We start from the raw sequence: 23,096 nt of genomic DNA, 5'->3' as shown, positions 1-23,096 counted from the left end.
CCCATACATTAAATATATGTTGAGCCACAAGCCAGCTACAACACAAACTAAATACCCAAAGTCGGCCACAACACAAATTAAATACCCATACATAAATTAAATCCCAAAAGTTGGCTCACAAACAACTCGGCACTAACAGAGACCAAGACCAAGCTAAGTGTCAAGAAAACCAAGCCCAACATCAGCCAAACTACAAGCATTGTCGAGCTCCAAATGCATGTTGAGCACCACGATGAATGTTGAGTTCCCAATAACTGTCAAGCCCCTAGTATCTATTGAGCTCCTTCAATGACTGAGCTCCTCAACCAAAACTATATCCAATAGCAACCAAGTAACACTTTCTTCTTTGACGAAGTCCACAACTTCAAGTCAAAATCCTTTCAACATGCAAGATTGTCAGCAATCTCAGGATGCTCCTACATCAAACCCATGTCAATGACATCATGTATATGAAAACCTGAATCTACAACAATAGCAACATGTAAATCTTTAGTCATTTCAACCACAAACAAAACAAAAACATCCAAATCCACATCAATAACAACATCCATATACACATAAATATGTAGATCCATGTTATCAACAACAATAGAATCCCCAACCATATAAGAAACAATGTGTGAATCCAAAGCCATATCCACATCAGCAACAATATGGAAATCCAAATCAACCATATCAAAAGTAACTTGTACATGCTCAATCATCTCAACAATAACATATGAATTCAAATCCATATCAACAACCATATGCAAATCCTCATCCATATGTAAATCCTTATTACCACAAATGAAAATCTCATAAACAATAATCTTATTGCTCGCAATAAGATGCTCTATAGTTCCATGTCAATTCCATCCATTTGTTCATGAAAATCAACACATACCTCATCAAATTCAACAAACTCAACCTTTAACCTCTTCCTTAACAAAAAAGTGTCTTCTTCTCTAAACAATCCTTCTAACTGACCAGACAAATCTCCTTCTGATCAGTACATGCCAACTCAAACAAGACTTTATAATCTCTTCAATCCTCTGATTAAATATATCCCAAAATTGATCCAATTTATCCATCAAGTTCCTCTCAAATTGTAACTACCTCACATTGGTGATCTAATTCTAAGACTCTAGTTTTCCCACTTGACGATCTTCTTTCCATCTTCACAACCTATCTCAATTTGGTGATTTGCTCACTCAAGGAAAACTCAATCTTCTCACATCAAGCTTTCATGACCAAAATGATCCATTTGCAAGTCCTCTGCAATTGCCATCTAGAAACACAATCTTTCACCTCACAATAAAGATATGTAGGGATCCATAGTCAATCAATTCTCCATACAATCTTCACAAGATCAAATTTATCTCTAATACCACCTAATACAGTGGAAGAATAAAGGAGATGACCTGACCCCCAACAAGTAACCGCACAATAGAAATATAACAGTAACACATAGATTTAGATTAATAACAATATTTATTCTCATAATAGAATCATAAGATTTACATCCAACATGCCCCACTATAAGGCCTTATGGGTTACAACCATTACAAAAAAGAATATAACTCAATCCTCATATGTGAAGATCCACCTCCTAGCTATCATCCCTCGAGATGATCCTAGCTACTTTGTACTCCCTCCATCATGACTATATACACCACAAGACCCTCTACTTATACCAAACCAAACCATAGGTTGACCTAGCAAGTTACATTAAATAAACACTCACATTAACTAAACACTCAAGCCACAAGTTGGCCTAACAGATTATATAACACTTAAGACATGATCCAAGTTTACAAACATAGCTAACTGATAAAACAAAATAAAATTATGTGGCCTTAGACATAGGACCACATACCATCCAACGATCTACATCTAAGATTGCATAAGATAACTCCCATGCATTGAAGCTCATATAAATGATCTCCAAAGTCTACCTAGGAAATAAAGAGCACATTACCAACAACCAAAAAAATGGCTCTAACTCCAATACGATCACTCTAATCAATATGCGCACATAGGAAAAGGTCCATAGATATGCCTTGACCATAACCCCAAACTTGTAAAACATAGGGTCTGCAAAATCCAAGCTTGGCACTCCTACATCAATTATGTATTGCATTGCATGTCAAAACAAAGTCCTAATTGATTTGAATTTTACAAGTCTCTAAGATATTTAAGTTGATTGTTATCTTAGCTTGTTTGCTTGTAAATCTCTAATAATAAATACTTATCTAACTAATTCATTGTTTCCTTCATTATATTATCTCAAAACCACATGTAGATCTCCAAACTACTACTCCATTTCCCACCTTTCTCAAACTCATATCTCAAAAACCCCAGCAAATTTTGTCACAAATCTTGAAGGATTTGAGCAATATGCAAAACAAATCCACAAAAGCCCTAGAATACCTACATGTAAAAACCTATCACAAAGAAGAAAAAGACAAGAAGTGGCGAGGGTTTGCTCTAAAAATATACAAATTGTATTCTCATAAACTAAAAAGATACAAGATACTTACAAATGATCTATCCTTATAGAAGGAGATCGAAACCCAAAAAGGGTAACCTAAAAGTACAAAGGGTAACCTAAAAGGTATATGTTATTTAATAATTACTCAATAATTATTAAATGAGAATGCAAAAGTGCATAAAGAAAAATGTTAAGAAGGGAGAGAAGGTAATTTAATTAATGAAATTAAACTAACCTTTTTCTCTAACACCCCCCTTAAGATGAGCAACAGTGCATCTACAAACAATGCAGAAAGAGCAAGGAAACTATAATGCAATGCTGAAAGCAAACTTGGGTCCCAGCAACAAGGCCTGATAAGGTACCCAATCACAACCAAATCTCTATAAAACAAAGAAATAAAGCAAAACTTGTGGTAAAAACTCTACTCCAAAAAGAGATAGCTAAAAACCTAGTAAAGGACTGCAGAAGCCTCCAACTAGAGAATTGTTCTAGAAAATAGGAACAAAGAGTGATCATAAAGAAACACCATTGAAGCATGAAGAAGCTGTAAAATCTGTCCAAAAGAAACTATTGATATGTAGAACCTGACCATGTAAAGAAGACTATAACCTACATTGAATCAGGAGGCACACAAAGGCAAACAACTGAACTCGAAGATATAGATGGCATGAAACACCAAAGCCTGAAGAGATGATCAATTGAAGCAAGGAAGCATGAGAAACAATAGAAGAATCCCCCATAAATGCAAACGAGGGTAAGGTGATAGGCAACTGAGAAAGTGGGCCTATAACTCCTACAAAAAAGAAAGAACCAAGAACATCGAGAGTGAGGAAGAGGTATAGACACCTATAAAAGCACGTGTCATCAACACATCATGGGGCTAATGTCATGGAAGGGACACTCACTTGACAAAGGAAGATGGCACTAAAAGTCAAACAACTATCCCCCCATGGCACTTTATAATGTAGTATGAGTAAAATAAGTCACAATGATGAGAAAGATCCCAAAATGGCAAGGAGTGGCACTTTATCTCAACATGTTTGCATAAACATGCTTGAAAATGATATCAAAAATGATCAAAAAAGGAAAAGAGCTATTACAATAGATAGTACAACCCAAAAGAATAAATCTCATGCTACAAAAATGATCCCCAAACTTGAAACACCCAAGATATCCACCATAGTACAATAACAAAAAAATCATAATAGAAAGAGCTTGGAGTAGAATCTAGAAGACAAACTAGCATTTCTAAAAGGAGAATTGAACTATCTTTCCAAAAATATAATGTTTTTGAAAAACATAGTTGGGATGCTCAAGATATGCCCTCTAGAGTGAAAATGGAAGACCTAGCTTTGACTACCCAGATAGGAAACCAAACTACATCAAAACTAGAAAATTCCTATGTCATTATCTTTGTCTTGTAACTAGCTTTCTGACACTTTTTTTGGATTAAAAAAAACCTTTGTATGCTCAAGATACGACGAAAAAACCAACTATTGGTCTAAAAAGGGACCTAAAAGGCATGCATGTGGAATGATGCAATGCTAATGTCATGTTGATTTTAGCATGTTATTGCACTAAAATTGATAGCTTGGGGATTGTCACAGCAAAAAGAACTATCACGTGGCATCCACATGGCAGTGGGGTCCAAAAAAATGATGTAGCACCTGACACATGGCAAGTGTTGACATGGCATCAGTGCTACGTGGTAGGTGTCAAAGGTGGTAGGCATTGAAGGTGCCACATAGGTAGTGGAGACTAGGAGGAGGTAGAGGTGGCAAAGGTCGGTGGAGTAGTGGTCAGGATGAGCGTCAGCGAGGGACTGGTGGTGGCATCTTGCAACGATGTTGGGAAAAGCAATATCAGGGGTCGAAAAAAGGAACGCGGCGCTGGAAATAGAAAAAGTGGCACAATGCAGTAGCGGTGTCAAAGCATAGTTGGAAAAGCCTTTTTCAGCATCGATAAAGGACTTGCGGACCTTTTTTTGAAAAATCTTCTCAATCTGCATGGAGGAGGTTAGACGCCCTGCTGGGCAAAAAAAAATTTGCCTCCTGGATCAATGTTGTCCAAAATGGATAAACTTTATATGAAAATAGGGGTTTTGACACCCTTTGGATCCAACCTTGAGGTCCATTTGGCTTCAAACTACTCCAAAAAATAGTGAACCCCTATTTTCTTAAGAAATACCTAAAAAACTCCAGATCTAATCCTTCAAACCCTTATTCTCCTTTTTCTTCAAATATCGAACAAGCTACAACAAATTTGGCTCTGATACCATGAAGGATTTGAGCAATACACAAAACAAATCCACAAAGCCCTCAAATACCTGCATGTCAAAACCTGTCATAGAGAAAAAAAAAAAAAACAAGAAGAGGCAAAGGTTTGCTCTGAAAATATACAAATTGTATTCTCATAAATGAAAAAGATACAAGATACTTACAAATGATCTATCCTTATAGAAGGAGATTGAAACCCAAAAAGGTTAACCTAAAAGGTAAATGCCATTTAATAATTACTAAATAATTATTAAATGAGAATGCAAAAGTGCATAAAGTGAAATCTTAAGAAGGGAGAAAAGGTAATTTAATTAATGAAATTAAATTAACCTTTTTCTCTAACAAATCTATCACCCCATATTAGAATTTCTCACACCTAGTAAAAATTTTGGCAAAAACTAGACACCCAATATATGTTTTTCATCATATCTAATGTGATTCATCTCCTTCTCTCTCTCAGGTTGTCTACTTTGCTGCTATGACTAGTTTAGCAAACATGGTAGTAGAGTAAAGACATAACCCTAGTCATTGTTTTATCCTTGTTGTGATAATTGTTGGTATGTCAAGATATAATTGGGTTGTCAACAATTGGTAAAATAAGATTGAAAATGTCATGTTGGCACCTGCTATAAAACTAAATGGTAGGACAAAGAATTAACTAACACTCCAAGCTTGTAATTTGTGAAGTAAACAAAACTTTATATAGCTTATATTCAAGAATTTTAAATAGGTTCTATATTTAATTATTTTTCTTACCATCTATAAAGCTCTTTCTACTGAGTATAGTTTGACATAATGTTATAGGTTCAAAAAGAAAAAGAAGAATTGGGAAACTGTGCAACCTTACCTTTAGACAACATATAATTAATGTTGTTGTATTCAAAGACAAACCAATACAGATATCTACAAGCCTAATTACAAGTAGCTCAAATAGCTTAATGTCTCTTTAACTAACTTTTCTAAGACTCTTGTGCTCAAGTCATCACTTATGCATGAAAAAAGTATGGAAATATTTTAACATTTTCTATGATCAAGTATTTGTGTGTTTTCACTCCATTAAGGAACAATGACTATGTTAGATTGTGGTGATTGATCAAGGAAGTACTATACATACTCTATAATTCCTCAGCAGGATAACTAATTTTAAGACTAAAGCGACAAAAATACTTGTATAAAAGGGCTTAGGGTTAGGGATTGTTTCATAGGTGTGATGCAAAAAATGGTTCTTGTGGTGGTATTGAGCTATAAGGGATTACAAATTGTAATTAGGTTGTAATCATTGGATTGTAATAATATTGGACTTGTTGTTTGTTGGATGTAGCCCAAGGATTGGGTGAACCATGTTAAATATTGGTGTCTTGTGTTCTTTTCTATGTGATTTGATATTTTCTAATATTGTTTTGAAATAAAAAGTGACCAAAACAAGGGGTCAGCCCTTACAACCAAAAAGTTGACAACCAGCACACTGCCAGCAAAAACAAGCAGATGACAGTCACTACTTCAGAGAACTACAAGTATCAACCAAAAAACACCATGCGAAAAAATGTAGCTAACAGAGAGTCGTCTATACTAATTCTAAAACTATAGTACTAAACATACTATGATTGTTCAAAACATAAACTGTTGGCATAAACAAACCAACCCAGCCCAAAAATAGCATATGATCATTTACAACTACTAGAGTATCATCTATACTAATTCTAAAGACTATAGTACTAAACATAATATTAAAATTCATAATATAAAACTATTGGCATAAACAAGCCAACCCAAGTCTGAGAATAAGTTGTAGACTAGCAAACCAGGTAGCAGCAGAAAACAAATAAACAACTAGGGCTAAAAGACCCCTAGAGACTACCGCTTTATTTCTCATCCCTATCTTTTCCTTTCCCAGCCAAAAGCACCCTAGCCCAATCCTCAACAAGAAACTTATACAAGAGCTTATTTCTCTCCATGCCCAACCTCGTCTTGTCCTTCTCATGTGCCAATAATTGGAGGGTAGTAGCAGCAGCATGGGTTACATTCAAGGAAAATTTAGAGGAGTAAAACCCATCCTCTAAAGATTTGACCCTTTTCTCCATCTGTGCATTCTTCTTGTTTTGTTCCTCCTCTTTCTCCTTGTTTCCTTTTTCTACATTCTTATGCACCTCCTTAGTCTTTGTCAATGGTTAGTTCTCATCCTACAAAACCTAGGGGTTAGTAAAAACATTGGTTTTTCCCTTTCTCAGGGAGGAGATGGTGATAGGGGAGGTATCCACTTTATTGATGTTCTCACAAAAGGTAATAGGTTGCAAAGTAAAACTAGCCGACACATGTGTAGTCTCACTGGTATTGACATTATTAGTAGACACCTGGGTGTTATCAATAGAGTTTTCACTTTTTTATTTCTCCTCATTCCTCTTTTCTCTCTTGGAGTTAGAATGTTTCTCCTCCTCCATCTCTCTTTCATTGTTCTCAAAATTCTCCTCTTCCACCTCTTTGACCCTAAATCTATTTGTCTTTTGTCTATACCTTCTTGTGTTTTGGCTAACCTTCTTGACCTTCTCCTACCATTTCCTCTCTCCTCCTCCTCTGAATCCCCATTGTCCACCTCCACTGGCTTTTCAATTTTGATTTTTTTACTACCCTTTTGTTCAATTACTAGGTCTGGGTTTTTCTTTTTCTTATTATCCCTACTAGGGGAAGGGTGCAGTGTGTGGATTCTGGTTCCAGTGTTTGTACTTGGAGGGGAATTATGGTGGTGGCATTGATTATCAACAATAACAACCCTAGGGGGATAGAGGGCAAGATGGAACTGATAAAGTCTAAAAAACAAACCCTAGTGAATGATAGTGAAATTATTACCCTTACTTCTCTTCTCCCTAACAACACTTTTCATGTCTTCAAGGGAATGTAACAGAAAGAACGAAATAGAAATAAATTCTCTATTTCTAAAATGGTTCAAGAGGGGGAAGTGATAATAATAATAGACTCCAAACCTTCCTTCAAGCACGAGGTACTTCATGACCACTAGACAAACATCATCCCAAGGAGTTGGTAGCTTATCCCTCTAGAAGCCTCCCCTATAGAAAACAGGTTCTTCATCCTCGGCAAAAAAGCTATTCATGCTAGCCTCATCTGCCATTTTCGTAACCTTGTTCCATTTTTCCCTTTCAAGGACAAACCAATGGCCATCATAATAACCTCCTCATTTACTTGGAACATGATACCATTTATGGTAACCCTACAGTCATTCCACCCATTCACAAATTGAAAAGCACAATTTTCATCATAACCTGCTATTGCCTACATATAAGGAAGAAAATGTATTGTTTATATTTGCATGTAATTGTTATTTTTGTCCTCCTAACACACTGATCATTTTTCCACACTCATAACTTTTTTCTTTAGGATTATAAAGACAAAGAGAGTATCAAATCATCATTTAGCCTATTAATCTAAGCATAGTGTGGAGAACATGCTACTTTATAAAGAACAATTTGTATGAGAATACATAATTTTGTTATATTTTAATAATTCGAGACCATTTCTAAAGATTCTATATATTTTTTACATTCCTAACACATAAGGATAGTTAAAGCATATCTTCTAGGATTGCAAGTTTGCCAATCACTTCTACATCGATTTTAATTGAAGTTTTTTATGTATATTTATCCACCTCCTATACTAAAGGTGTTTTTTTCTCCATATTATTTATTTTTGTACACTCTCTTTGTGAGTTTTGTGGTATGCAATCTAGTTATGTGCTCCTTGCTCTCATAAGCTCCTTCTACTTAGGTTGCATAGGAAGAGTGAGTGTAAGTTTCTTGTATGAAGGCATCGATATATGTTGTATTATATTATTGGAATAGGAAGAGCCTAAAATTCCCAAGTTTTCATAGTGACACTTATTTATTTTGTACCTTGAATCTATCTTTATCCAGAGTAAAACAATAATGAAATATTACTTGTTTGTTTGTGCCCCCTTCTATTTGAAAAAAAAATAGAAACTCCTAGAAATGTATATCTTAATCATTTCAATCTATCCATACACATTTTTTACTTCTATTTTGAGTTTTAGTTCTCCATGTCAACGTACAAAGTTGTTAGACTTCATTAGCCACACAACCTAGCTACTAGAAACAACAAAAGTTGTGTTATTGTCTAACTTTTAATACCTTTATCTGTACTCAACCAATGTGACTACTTAAAGTTATTTTTACATTTTTCTACTATATAACAAATAACCAAGGATAAAGAGTTCTTATTCAATTGACACTTATACACTAGGAAAAAAATTATAATAAAAGTGGATACATGAAGCATGATAAAGGACCTACAAATAATCGTCTCCATGGAAACATATGCAATTGTTTATATGAAAAAATTATGATGGTGCTTTGAGTACCAAAACTTCACCTCTAGTGCTTTACTCTTGGACTAATTTTCAAGCCCACCAACAAAAGGAAAACATGGATGCATAGCCCTACAAGAGATAAGAAACTTCCCATGCTCCAACATAGCATTAAGATCAAACTTAGCAAAAAAAATATGTAGAATAAAATCATGACTAAATACTTCAAATTATATGATACATCAATTTGAAATTGACGTGAAGAAAAGTTGACATGAAAATAATGGCATGAATAGGTGCTTCCAATTATATAATAGGTCATCAATAGTATGTTACTTTAGATAAAGCAACTATCCTCTTTATTCTGAGGTACGTGCCTTTATGTCTTGTATATGTTTCTAGAGGATGTTCACAACTCTTCTTCCCCTCCAATGAAACTATTAAGCTTAATATATAGAAAGTATGATATGGACAATAAAACATTATTAAGTAGTTCAGAACCATCAAATCTAGTTCTGAGATTTGTCAATACTATTTCTTGTTGAATTTGCTTATGAAAAATAATAATGTTACTTGGAGATATAGTAGCTTACTTTTTTGTATGCTTTGAAAGTGTTGTTAACTAATTCTAATTTACTATTGTTGTTTAACTATCACCTAAGAAATCAAATAGATATTCTCAACTAATTATCCTAAAAGATATTTGCTACACGGGCACCTAGTCAAACTCCTTGTTTTGATTTCTAGTTTTGATCGTGGCCTATACTGACTCTAGCCAAGTCAGGACTATGATTTTGGACCTTCCAAGGTCAGGTTTGTTTTCTCCTAGATGGATTCTGTTTGGTTCAATCCAGTCTAGAGGTTTTGGTCTTCTTTATTATTTAGGGTTTTTTGAGAGAAAACCTATCTAAATAGGGGTCAAATACCTTATAAATATTAGTAAAGTTGGGATTTTATATACATATGTCCTCTAAGTTTTTTTAACACCTTTTTCCATAGTTTATAGGTCACAAGTTTTCATTTGGATAAAGATTGCATAAGTTGTAAAAAATGTTACAATGTTGTCAACTAGGCCTAGGAGGGAAAAGATATGAACTTGCATTGAAGATGGTGGTTTGAAGGTTCAAACATGCTTAGACATCATTAAGGAACCAAGTTAAGGGTACGTAGAAAGTTCCAAGTGTTCAAATGCAAAGATGCTTAGAAATCCAAAATGTTTCTCCTGACAACATTGCATTTTGCAATATTGTCATGACACCATTATGACAAATTTTACATTTTGTCATCCTGACGACACATGGGTTTAAGAAATAGCTAGAGCCCATAGGGAAAAGGTATCTAAGCACCTCAAAATGACATTGTAGAGGTTGAATATTGTAATAGGGAAGTTTTGTTAGTGAAAGCCATGAATTTTATCATACTTTCCACAATTTTTATGATTTTCACTTGCATGTTCATAATAATGGACTAAAGGTTGAATTTTTGCATTGGATTATTGAAGTTTGTGCTTGTATATTACTTTTTGATTCAGTTTACTAGTTTTTAGAAGTTCATTTAATTAGCTTTTGAAAATCATTTGTAATCAGACTGTGTATTGTTCCAATCTTGATAGTTTTTACAAAAATGGTTCCCCCATGAGTTCCTACTAAGGATTCATCACAACCTTAAGGGGAATGGAAGTGGAGCTAGTGTACATTATATATATATATATATATATATATATATATATATATATATATATATATATATATATATATATATTGGGGCACTGGAGAGTTGGTTAACCATTTGTAATGTGATGCCCTAGGCAAGTCACAATCACTTGGTTAAGCAATCACGGTGTTTTCAAGATATTTTTGGAGGTTTGAATGTGTTATCAAGTTGAAACCAAGAGTTGCATAAGGTAGAGGGGTGAGTCATGTTGCTATATGAAAGGAGAGAAAGTTCCAAAAAAAAATTTACTAAGTCTTTGAATAGACCCTAGGCAATGTTGTCTTTCCTAATTTGAAGCCCTTGAATATAGGCACAAAATTTGCTTTTAAGTGTACGAAGAGCTTGGGGACCTAAGACCCACAAAATCCTTTAGGTTTTCCAGAAGGGTAATTGAATTCATGATTTTATTATCACCTTATTCAAAGAAATTTGGGTTTATAGTCCAAAAACCCAAGTAGGAGGGCTATTTCAATTAGGCCTGTGTTTGACAGTTTTTGGGTAGATGCAAGGAACTTGGATAAATCTTGTGGGTTTTGTGTCTTGAAGCCTTGGTGAAGACTAATATCATATATATGAACTTTTCACTCCATTTAGTGGAGGAAATGAACAAGATGGATCAAGAATTGAAGTTGGCAAGTTAGCTTATAGAGGCATTTAATGAACGAAGAAGCAAAAATCCTTGGTGTAACTAGGTAGTGAGAAGTTGGAGGATAGGATAGAGATCCTCTAGAGGTTACGGTACTAAAGTGAACCCTAATAGGCTCAAAGAAATTTTGAGAAAGCCCTGGAGAAGATTTGGACTAAGCAAGCAAACTACCTAGTCTTACATCAATATTTAAGCAGTACTATGAAAACAACCTTAACAATGTTATTGGAAATACAATATTAACAAAACATGTCCTTGGAAAGACTTTTCCCAATGGGTTTTCTAAATTCAATCTATGACATTCATTACTTTCTTGAGAAATTGTTTAATGCTAACTAACTTTTGTAGATGTCTATTTGCCTGCTTATAAAGCACTCAATGCAATAATAGCTTTCATCCTTCTCATTATACAAAAGACATGTTAATAAAATCTATACTCCTTAGCCATATTTTGATCTTATCATATCTTACCTAAAAGTAAAAACATACTAGGTTGAAACTTTGATGCTTTTGTCTCTTGTTTAATGAGTTTTCTTTTGAAGATTTTTTTACAATTTGATAAATTTAGTCAATGAGTTTTATTTTAGTGATACTTTTTAACTATTTCATAGATTTATTGAACAATTTTTCTTTAAAAAAAAATTACAAGTTCCTAATTATTTTTTAATTAGATTAATTTATACAACATTAATATTCACTTCTATGGTAGTATACAAAATTTCAATATTTCAAAAAATAGCCTCCTGGTTAGGAGAGAAATCTACAAATCAATATACTAAAAAACCTACACAAAATCTTCTCAAGGCTATAACAATTATATCATTGTAAATACTGAAATAATAATGATCATATCTCATTATCCTTCTTATCAATCCATGTTGTGCAACCATTAGGTCCTCCATCCACTAGTATTTTGTTATTCTTTATAAAGATATTGTAGGGTGTACAGTATCAATGGCTCTTGGTGTTGAAACAACTCACGAGGTAATATTGTAAGTTGAATGGTCACCATTGGTTCTTCACTTTCTTGTATTTCATTCTCTTCATTTTTTATTTGCCTCCATAGTGAAATTTTTCAAATTCTTCTTGAATGGGGTCCTTTTAGTCTAGGGAAGTGACATGCACAATATGAGAAGCCAATTAAGACCCTTTATTCCCCTTTGATCTCCTCTATCCTCCAACATGTTTTTTTTTTTGTTCGTGCCCATAAGCAGTCCTTGGGAAAAAGGGCAACTTCTCTGAAATCCAAAATATTCACTTTTAGTCCTTTTTCTTATCCACCTTTGATGGAGGATCCACATTTTCCCTCTTTGGGAGGACACCCACTGTAAATTGCCTTTGTATTCACTTGGTGGTTAGCTCCACTGCATGTATGGCCTTCTACTTAATTTGATCATCTTTTATCATTACCACCTAATGAGCATTCAGTATGGCCCTTGTTTTATACTTTGTTGTGATTGTACAAAGGATCCAGAACATTCCCAAAATCCTTTTCCTAGACCTTAGATGGTATTGGAACCTAAGGAATATTTTGTGCAAGGTTGAGGGATAGGCAGAAGTAGTCTCATATCTTGACTTCATTAGCATCAATAAAATTCCTTTAGTAATCCTTTAGATGCATCTGGTCCCTATAAAATGAACCTCTAATCTTGTTAAAGGTTCTGATTGGATCAAACATGGGTTTGGTCACCTTAAACTCCATCAAGGGACAATCATCCCACACATAGCAAACTGAATTGCAAAACTTGATATCTTGGATTAAGTGGAGTCTAATTGATATTGAGAATTCCCAACATTGTATGTGCTTCTTGACTATTTGTTAATGGGTGTATTCTAACACTTTGCTCAACTCCATATGGATAATTGTTTCTAAGCTATGTCTTGATAGCTTTATTACTTGACAAAATCCTCTACATGTTATTAAAGATGATTTTGATTAAGTTTGTCATTATTAGAAAATCATGATTACGATATATCAAAGCCATTATTAGAATAGAGATAGGAGTTATCAGAACAAAGAAATGGTTATCAATATAAAGGATATGGTTATTGGGAAAGTTTTATTAGCACAAATATAAATGACCTATGGAAGAATTGAGAAACCCTAGTTAGGTTAGGTAGACATTATAAGAGAAAATCAAATGAGATCATAAGTAAGAGAGTAGAAAAGTGGTCATGAATGTATGAAGGTATATAACACATGGTATGAACAAGTAGATATCGATGAAGACAACAAAGTAGAAATCACGAAAGGAACACAACAGAACAAGCTCTAACAAGCTTTAGGAGAAAGTATTCACAAGTCAAATTTCTTGTTGATTTATTCCTTATAATTTAGCAACAAGATTATGAAATCCCTTAACCTGGTAATCTCTAACTAGACTTAGAAGTTATATTTAAGAACTTATTGTAAATTCTTTAATAAGGTGAGCACTATATAAGTGGGATAAAATATCTTAACAAAGTAGTCTTTGATAAGAATTTCAATGCTCCTAACAAGGTATTAGTCATTCCTAACAAGGTGAGGTCATTCAAAAATTGATATTTATGTAAGCTCTTAATTGAGCACCTTATTACCGTGGTGATTAGTTGTGGGTACCTTAATTTTTCCCTCTAACCAAGGGTTTTCTATGAGACGAAATATTGTGTTAAGTATTTGAATGTATGTGTGTTGCATGTTCATTAATTTGCAAGTTATTTGTTATGAGTTAATATTACAACATTTATTGGTAAAAGTCAAAACAAATATCAGTATAGGTGAATATAAAAAAAATTAAGTTTGAGATTTGTAGAGATGATGAGGTACCGATTCACCCCCCAGTACTTGATGCAGGAGCATCCTGGGTTTCTTGGTAATCCTACACTTTTTGTTCATTCTGCAAGTTGTTACTAAGTTCCAGTTATTGTCAAGTGCTAGTTGTTGTCGAGTTCTAGTTATTACCAAGTTCTAGTTTCCAATTGTTACTGAGTTCCAGTTTCTATTGAGTTCTAGTTGCTACTGAGTTTTTAGTTGTTACTGAGTTCCAATTGCTATCGAGTTACCTAGTGTATGCCAAGTGACCCTTCATGTGTCAAGTTTTCCTATTTATGCTAAGTGTCAGCATTTAGACGTGGTTTCTATGAGCTGACTTGCAAGATCTATTTTGATCGCAATATTTATGTTAAGATCTCTTGGGATGTGTCTAGACCATTGTTGGGTCGGCCTTCCTCTTATGTAATTCTCTAGAATGATCTGTAAGTTGTTTTAACAAGTATATATAGAGTGTTTAGGCTTAGAGTTAAGGAGTTTTGGGGAGAGGATTGTAGAGAGCAGAACTAGAAAGTACAAATTTGTTGTTGGATCTTTGAATGTGAATGTATTTGTATTTTAGTCATAATCCAGAAGGCCTTATAGCTAGGCATGTATGTTGAATATTTGAAGAATCAAGAAATGTATTTCACTCTTCTTCCTCCTTTGGTTGTTGTTCTTTGTGTTTGCTTTCGTTGTGTTAACTCTTGCAGGGTGGTTTGGATAGCTAGGTGAGCCTTTGGCCCTAGTTTTTTTCCCCCTTCCATGTATCAGGTGGTACCAGAGCTTGAGGTTCATCCTTGTGGCGATTGGATCATGTAGAACCTTGAGTGAATTGGGTTGTAGGGTTACAGATCTATGGATTTGAGCTATAACTTGCAGAGGGTTATGATCTTGCAGGAACCTGATTTGTAAAGATGGTTCGTGGTAGAGGAAATAATGCTAATAATGTTATATTGGATCAATTAAGACAAATTACAGCCAGATTAGATGTTGTGGAGATAGCCCAAAGGAGAGGAGTACATCTTGATGATGGAAGTGATGATGAAGCAGCAACACCAAACCATAATCCAGAACCTAAAGAAGATCAAGATGAGGAAAGATTATTGTGAGTGTTGTCTAGGGAAAATTCAAAGCTTGTTGTAGAATTTGTTCCTTATGATGGAAAATTGGATACCAATGTTGTGTTGGATTGGATCTTAGATATGGAGAAGTTCTTTGAGTATGAAAACACTCTTGATAATGGAAAGGTGAAGATTGCAGTCACTAGGTTGAAAGGTCATGCATCACTGTGATGGAAACATATGCAAACTGATAGACAAAGGAGAGGAAAGGAGAAAATCAAAACTTGGCCAAAGATGGTGAGCAAGGTAAAGAACAAATTCCTTCCTACTAATTACCAAGTTAGCTTGTTGAGAAAGATGCAAAATTTGAAACAAAAGGACATGACTGTGAAAGAGTATACCGAGGAATTCTATATATTGGACATCAGATTTGGACATGTGGATGATGATGTTGAAAAAATTGCAAGGTACATAAATGGATTGAGATTTGGAATTCAAGATGAAATAATTTTTGTGAAGATGGAAAGTGTTGAAGAAGCATATCAATATGCCTTGAAAATTGAGGAGATCTTAGCAAAGAAGCATGAACAAAGAAAAAGAGGTAGAGGTGGTAGATTCCATAGAGGTAGAGGTAGATCTTGCGGTGAAGGTGGCAGATCTAAATTTTTTGTGTAGAAGAAAGGGAAATCTGAATGGAAGAATGATGAAAAAGGAAAGACTAAATGGAAAAGTGGTAATTATTACCAAGGAGGTACTAATTCTTATTGAGGAAGAGGTAATTCTTATTCCAGGGGTGGATTTCATGGTAATTGTTTCAGATGTGGTAAAGAGGGACATAGATCTTTTGAATGTAGATCCTCTGAAAGTGGGCAAGGTAACAGAAATGTTGTGATTCAAGGAGATAATGAGAGTTCACTGAGTGGACCTGAGGCTAGAGAAAATCCGATGGTGAGAAGAACCTTATGTAATAAGGGAAGTGATGAGGAACCTGTTTTAAGGAGAAGTCTTTTCAAGACAAGATGTAAGATGGCTGGAAAATGCTACAAAGTGATCATTGACAGTGAAAGTTCTAAAAATTGGCATCAAAAGAGTTGGTTACAAAGTTGCAATTGTTGAGGCTGAAGCATCCTAAACCCTATCATGTTCCATGGATCAAAGATGAGCATAAGATAGTGGTAAGTGGGTAATGCCTTATGAAGTTCAAGATTGGACATTACTTTGATAAAGTTTTGTGTGATTTTATGCCTATGGATTGTTGTCATATTCTATTGGGTAGACATTGGCAATATGATAGATATGTTGTACATGATGGAAGACTGAATCAACATACTCTTTGGGTGAATGGGAAGAAGCAAATATTGTTGCCTTTGATTGAAAGTCCAGTTGAGGTTAATTGCACTACAATAAAAGTTTGCATGGTTAAGGGGAAACATTTTGAAAAGGAAGTGAAGAAGAATCAAGTCTATTTTGCCATAGTTCCTAGAGGACTGAGTGTTGGTCGTAATGACCGAGTACTAGAAGCTGGTAAAGATCGAATGACAACAGATAGTGATAGCTGAATACCAGTAGAAATCACAGAATTACTAAATGAGTATAAGGATATTGTTGTTGAAGATATTCTTGATGGTTTACCTCCAATGAGAATCATAATTCATTGTATGGATCTAATTCCTGGAGCTAGTTTTCCAAACAAAGCACCATATAGATTGACACCTACAAAAAATGAAGAACTTAACAGATAAGTGCATGAGCTATTGCAGAAAGGTTTGATCAAAGAAAGCTTGAGTCCATGCAATGTACCTATTGTATTAGCACCTAAAAAGAATGGAGAATGGAGAATGTGTACTAATTCTAGAGCTATTAACAAGATAACAGTGAAATATAGGTTTCCTATGCCAAGGATGGATGACATAATGGATTTTTTGAGTGGAGAAAAGTATTTTACCAAGATTGATTTGAAGAGTGGCTATCATCAGATCAAAATTAGAGAAGGTGATGAATAGAAGACTGCTTTCAAGACAAAAGATGGTTTGTACAAATGGTTGGCTATGCCTTTTGGTTTGACTAATGCACCTAGTACTTTCATAAGGTTGATGAATGAAGTTCTGAAAAGATTTTTGGGTAAGTTTGTGATTATTTATTTGGATGATATTTTGATATTCAATAAGACTAAGGAAGAACATCTTGAGCATATTAGATAGGTATTAAAGAGGTTGAAAGAGAAAAAGTTGTTGATTAACCTGAAAAGGTGTTCTTTTATGCAAGAGGAGATTATGTATTTGGGATTTGTGATTTCAACTAATGGATTGAAGATGGATCCAGAGAAGGTTAAAGCTATTTTGGAATGGCCTACACTTGAGAATAGGTGAGGTAAGATCATTTCATGGTTTGGCTAGTTTTTACAAAAAGTTTATAAGGAATTTTAGTTCTGTCTGTAGTGCTATGATTGAGACGATGAGGGGAGATACAAAGGAATTCAAGTGGACACATAGAGCTGATAAGAGTTTTGAGACTTTGAAACAAAAGGTTGTTGAATTACCTATGTTGGCTTTGCCTGATTTCAACAAAGTATTTCAAGTTGAATGTAATGCAAGTGGTAATGCAATAGGAGCTATATTAAGTCAAGAAGGTAAACCTGTTGCTTTCTTTAGTGAAAAGTTGAATGATGCTAAAAGGAAGTATTTTGTGTATGATCAAGAGTTTTATGCTATTGTTCAAGCCTTGAAGAAGTGGAGACATTATTTGATTCCTAAGGAGTTTGTGTTGTATACTAAGCATAAAGCTTTACAATACTTGAGAAGTCAACATAAATTGAATCAAAGACATATGAAGTGGGCTGAGTACTTGTAGAGTTTCACATTTGTTATTAAGCATAAGAGTGGAGTTACTAATAGAGTTGTTGATGCATTGAGTAGAAGATGTTCTTTGTTGATTGAAATGAAGGTTGAAGTTCTTGGTTTTGATGAAATGAAAGAGTTGTATGGTGTTGATCTTGATTTTTTAAGGCATGGAGAGAGTGCAAAGCACCAATTCTGACAGATCACATAAGTAAGTATGATTAGTATTTCATTCAAGAAGGTATGTTGTTCAAAGGCATTTAGTTGTGTATTCCTAGAGGTTCTATGAGGTTGAATCTAATTAAGGAAAAGCATAGTGGTGGATTGGTTGGACATTTTGGAATTGATAAGACATGGAGTTTGCTGAAAGAGAAGTATTATTGGCCACAAATGTATAAGGATGTTCAAAAATTTGTAAAGAATTGTGGAGTTTGTCAAATTGCAAAAGGAGTAAGTCAAAATACTGGTTTGTATACACCTATTACTATTCCTGAGAAACCTTGGAGTGACATCAATATGGATTTTGTTCTTGGATTACCTAAGACAATGAAGGGGTATGATTTCATATTTGTTGTAGTAGACAAATTTTTTAAAATGGCTCATTTCATACCATGTAAGAAGACATCAGATGTAGAGCATGTTGCTGAACTTTTCTTTATAGAGATTGTGAGATTGCATGGATTACCAAGAAGTATTATTTCTAACAGAGATAGTAAGTTTGTTGGTTATTTTGGAAGATTTTGTGGAAGAAGATAGGTACTGAGTTGAAGTTTTGTTCTACATTCCATCCGTAGACAGATGGACAAACAAAGGTTGTGAATAGAAGCTTGGGTAATTTGCTGAGATGTTTGGTTGGGTATAAGCCAAGTAATTGGGAGATGGTATTGTCACAAGCTGAATTTGCATATAATAATTTTGTGAATATGAGTACAGGGAAGACACCTTTTGAGATTGGTATTGGAATGAAGCCTAGAGGAGTATCAGATTTGAAGGATGTTGCTGGTGAAGAGAAGAGAAGTGCTGCAAGAGAAGAATTTTTTGATTTTATGGAATCTTTGCATAAGGAAGTGAAGTTGAGGTTGGAACAAAGTAATTAGAAGTATAAAGAGAATGCAAATAAGTTTAAAAGACATCATGATTTTCAAGTTGGTGATGAGGTGATGGTTCATTTGAAGAAAGGAAGATTTCTTGTTGGAACATACAGTAAGCTGAAGATGAAGAAGTTTGGACCTTGTAAGATCTTGAAGAAGTTTGATAGTGGAAATGCTTATGAAGTTGAGTTACCTGATGACATAGATATATCTCCTCTATTCAATGTTGCTGATCTATATAAGTATCATGAGTCAGATGATGAAGTTATTGTATTGGATGATTATCCTAAGAAGTAGATTGAAGAAGTTGAATAGGTATTGGATCAGAGAGTTGGCAAGAGCACAAGAGGAAAAGATTACTATGAATATTTGGTGAAGTGGAAGAATGGATCTATTGAATATGCTTCGTGGATTTCTCAATCTGAGTTGGATTCAACACAAGTTGTGACATCTCAACGATTCAGGAGAGTCATTTCTTCCAACCTTGGTTGTCTAATGCAAGAGCATCCTGGGTTTCCTAGTAATCCTACATTTTTTGTTCATTCTACTAGTTGCTACCGCGTTCCAGTTACTACCGAGAGCCACTTGTTGTCGAGTTCTAGTTATTACCAAGTTCTAGTTTCTAGTTGTTATCGAGTTCCAATTTCTATCGAGTTCCAAATCGTACTAAGTTCTAGTTGCTACTGAGTTTCCAATTGTTATCGAGTTCCAGTTGCTACCGAGTTACCCAGTGTATGCTAAGTGGCCCTTCATGTGCCGAGTTTTCCTATTTATGCCAAGTGTCAACATTTGGACATGACTTTTGCAAGCCGACTTGCAGGATTTATTTCGATCGCAATATTTATGTTAAGATCTTCTCTTAGGATGTGTCCAGACCATTGTTGGGTCAGCCTTCCTCTTATGTAATGTTCTAGAATGATTTATAAGTCATTTTGGCAAGTATATATAGAGTGTTTAGGCTTAGAGTTAAAGAGTTTTGGGAAGAGGATTGCAGAGAGAAAAATTGGAAAGTATGAATTTATTGTTCGATCTTTGAATTTAAATTTATTTGTATTTGGTTGTAACCCAAAAGACCTTATAGCTAGGCATGTATGTTGAATATTTAAAGAATCAATAAATGTATTTCACTCTTCTTCCTCCTTTGGTTGATGTTCTTTGTGTTATCTTTTGTTGTGTTAACTCTTGCAGGGTGGTTTGGATAGCTGGGTGAGCCTTTAGCCCTAGTTTTTCCCCCCTTCCTTGCGTCAATACTTGACCTAAGTCTTTCTAATAATTGGCATTAGAGCATTGGTTCTCTAAAAGGAAAGTTTAACAACTTAGAGTATATTGGGGAGAATGGAAGGTTATAGGTATCAGAAAAAATTAGAGGATATTAATGAATGGATCCATGGTCTAAAGTACAAGCTAAAAACATCATTTTCAAAAAGGCGGGAGCTAACAAAAAGACTACAAATGAACCTTGATAGCTTGGATAAACTATCAGAAAGTAGTATAAACTCTAAGGAAGTTGATGCTTCTATCATTGACCTATTGAAAAAGAACAATGAACTACTTGAAGAACTCAATCAAATGAAGAAAGAACATGAAATCCAAGCCTTATGGCTGACAAAAGTATCGAAAAGAATGAGGATTTCTAGTTTTAAAGCATCTCTTGAAACATAAAAAAGGGATGAAGAAACAATCACAAAAAAAATATTTCATGCTAGAAAGACAACAGAAAGATATCCATGCACAAATTAAACTAATAGAAAGAATAGGTGACAGGAACCTACAACTACAAGAAAAAAATCATAAGTTAAAGCAGGAGAATGGAGAGTTGAGGAACAATCTAGAAGTTGAAAAGGAATTCAATGCAAGACTTACAAAGTTTGAACAAAGCATGCAGAAAATTGTTGAACAATTTTTTTAAAATAGAGGAAACCTGGTGACACTACCAACTTAGGATATATCAATAGAAACATAGTGGAAATTAAGGAATCGTAAAAATATGGATAGCAAGCTTCTAAAGAATTGAGTGATATACAAGGTAAGAAACCCTAAGCCTGCTTGCTATAATTATGGAAAGTATGCTTGCACTATAAATGTTTGTAAAAGTAAACAAGTAAGTTCTCATCGAAGCAAATATTTCAATGGTTATTGCTATAATTGTAACATGTATGGTCATAAATCCTATGAGTGTAGATCTAAAACTACTAGTATAATATCTAAGAAAAAACTCTATGGACATTGCTACAAATGTAATCACTATGGACACAAAGTTGAAGATTGCAAACCAAAACACTAACAATGAGGAAATTTGTATGTTATCGGAGAAAGAAGGATAAAAACCTTGTTATATGTTTTCAATGTGGGAAATTAGGAAATATGACAACTGAATATAAAAAAGGAAATACAAAATCTTGGAGACTGTTTGCACTACCATGTTATATTTGTTCAATGTTTGGTCATATCACCTATAACTATAGATATTGATTTGATATCGATAATAAAAAGGATGACAAAGGAAAAATAATTATAAATTAAGAACTCAGAGAAGAAATAAAGAAGATATGGATATATAAAGAAGACATTGTAACATGAATGAAAGACCCTATGTTTGATGGCGTAGGGAATTCATCCACCAACTAAGAAAGTAATTGCTTAGGGACCCAAAATTTCATTGAAATCATTAATCAATCCTTGGGATATAAGTGAGAAAAAAATAATTTTAGCACAAATAGATGCAATAAACATTAAATGAAAAGTTGACCTTGGAAGTATTGGAAAAGCATTATTGATGAACTTGTGTTACTATCAATGCAAAATAAACAATGTCAACATGTAATTAATGTTCTAGTACAATAGTCATTGTGCACCTTGTCACTATATATATAACAAAACCTATCATAAGAAAGTCACATTCTAGAAATCTACTGCATGAACAAGTTTGAGAACATATTACCACATACTACACCAATACATTTCACTAAAAGGATTTTGGTGAGTTGATTGAGTTGTAAGCCCCAGAGGCTCAAAATATCTTGAGGAGTGTGTAATAGTTATAATGGTTGAGAAAGTTGTATTAATCAATAGATCACAAGAAGATAAACTTGAGTATCATCTAAATTTTATGAAAGTGACAAAAGTGAATGGTATTGGAGCACTATCTTGGATACCATGCAAAGTATTATTGACAGAGGATGTTAAATCATATATTCAATGTAAATAGATTGAGATTGGTGATGAAGAAACAAGTACAACCTACAAGGAATTATATAAAGAGGATGGAATGTTAATTGAAGAGTATGGACATCTCAAAACAAAAGGACTAACATATATTATGCACATGCCAAATAATTTTGAAGCATAATGGATTAGGTGTGTATTGAGTCAAATACATGGAGACTGCATTTGGCTAGAAGGAGATAAGAAAATTGAGATCACAAAGGAAATTAGTTATGCAATCACTAGATTATCAACTAATGGAATAAAATGTGAAAGAACTAGACCCTGAAATAGAAATTGAAGGTTTAGTGAGGCATAAGCAAGATCAAAAAACTTTTTCTATGAGCACCATTTTAGACAAGCAAATGAAAATTACAAAATGGGTATTGGGTACAAGATTTATCAAGCAAACCAAAAAGATCATAAATCAAGTGGAGCACTACAATTTACACATGAGATCATTACTAAAGGAAACATATATGACTTAGCAGAGATGGTGAGGAACCAACTAATGATGAATCTAATAAAAATCAGGAAATAAGGATTGAAGTTTGGACCATTATTGTTATGTGTATTTTTCTATCTACAAAACTATTTTCTAGGTATTGGTAGAGTAAATTGGATAGTAGGTGAACCATTCATACACCAAATAAGTATACTAAATAATTAGGAAG

The sequence above is a fragment of the Cupressus sempervirens genome, chromosome 9, assembly GCF_028749045.1.
Source record: "Cupressus sempervirens isolate cs-2001-9-10 chromosome 9, ASM2874904v1, whole genome shotgun sequence".
NCBI classification, from domain to species: Eukaryota; Viridiplantae; Streptophyta; class Pinopsida; order Cupressales; family Cupressaceae; genus Cupressus; species Cupressus sempervirens.
Note: the sequence above shows the minus strand (reverse complement) of the source record.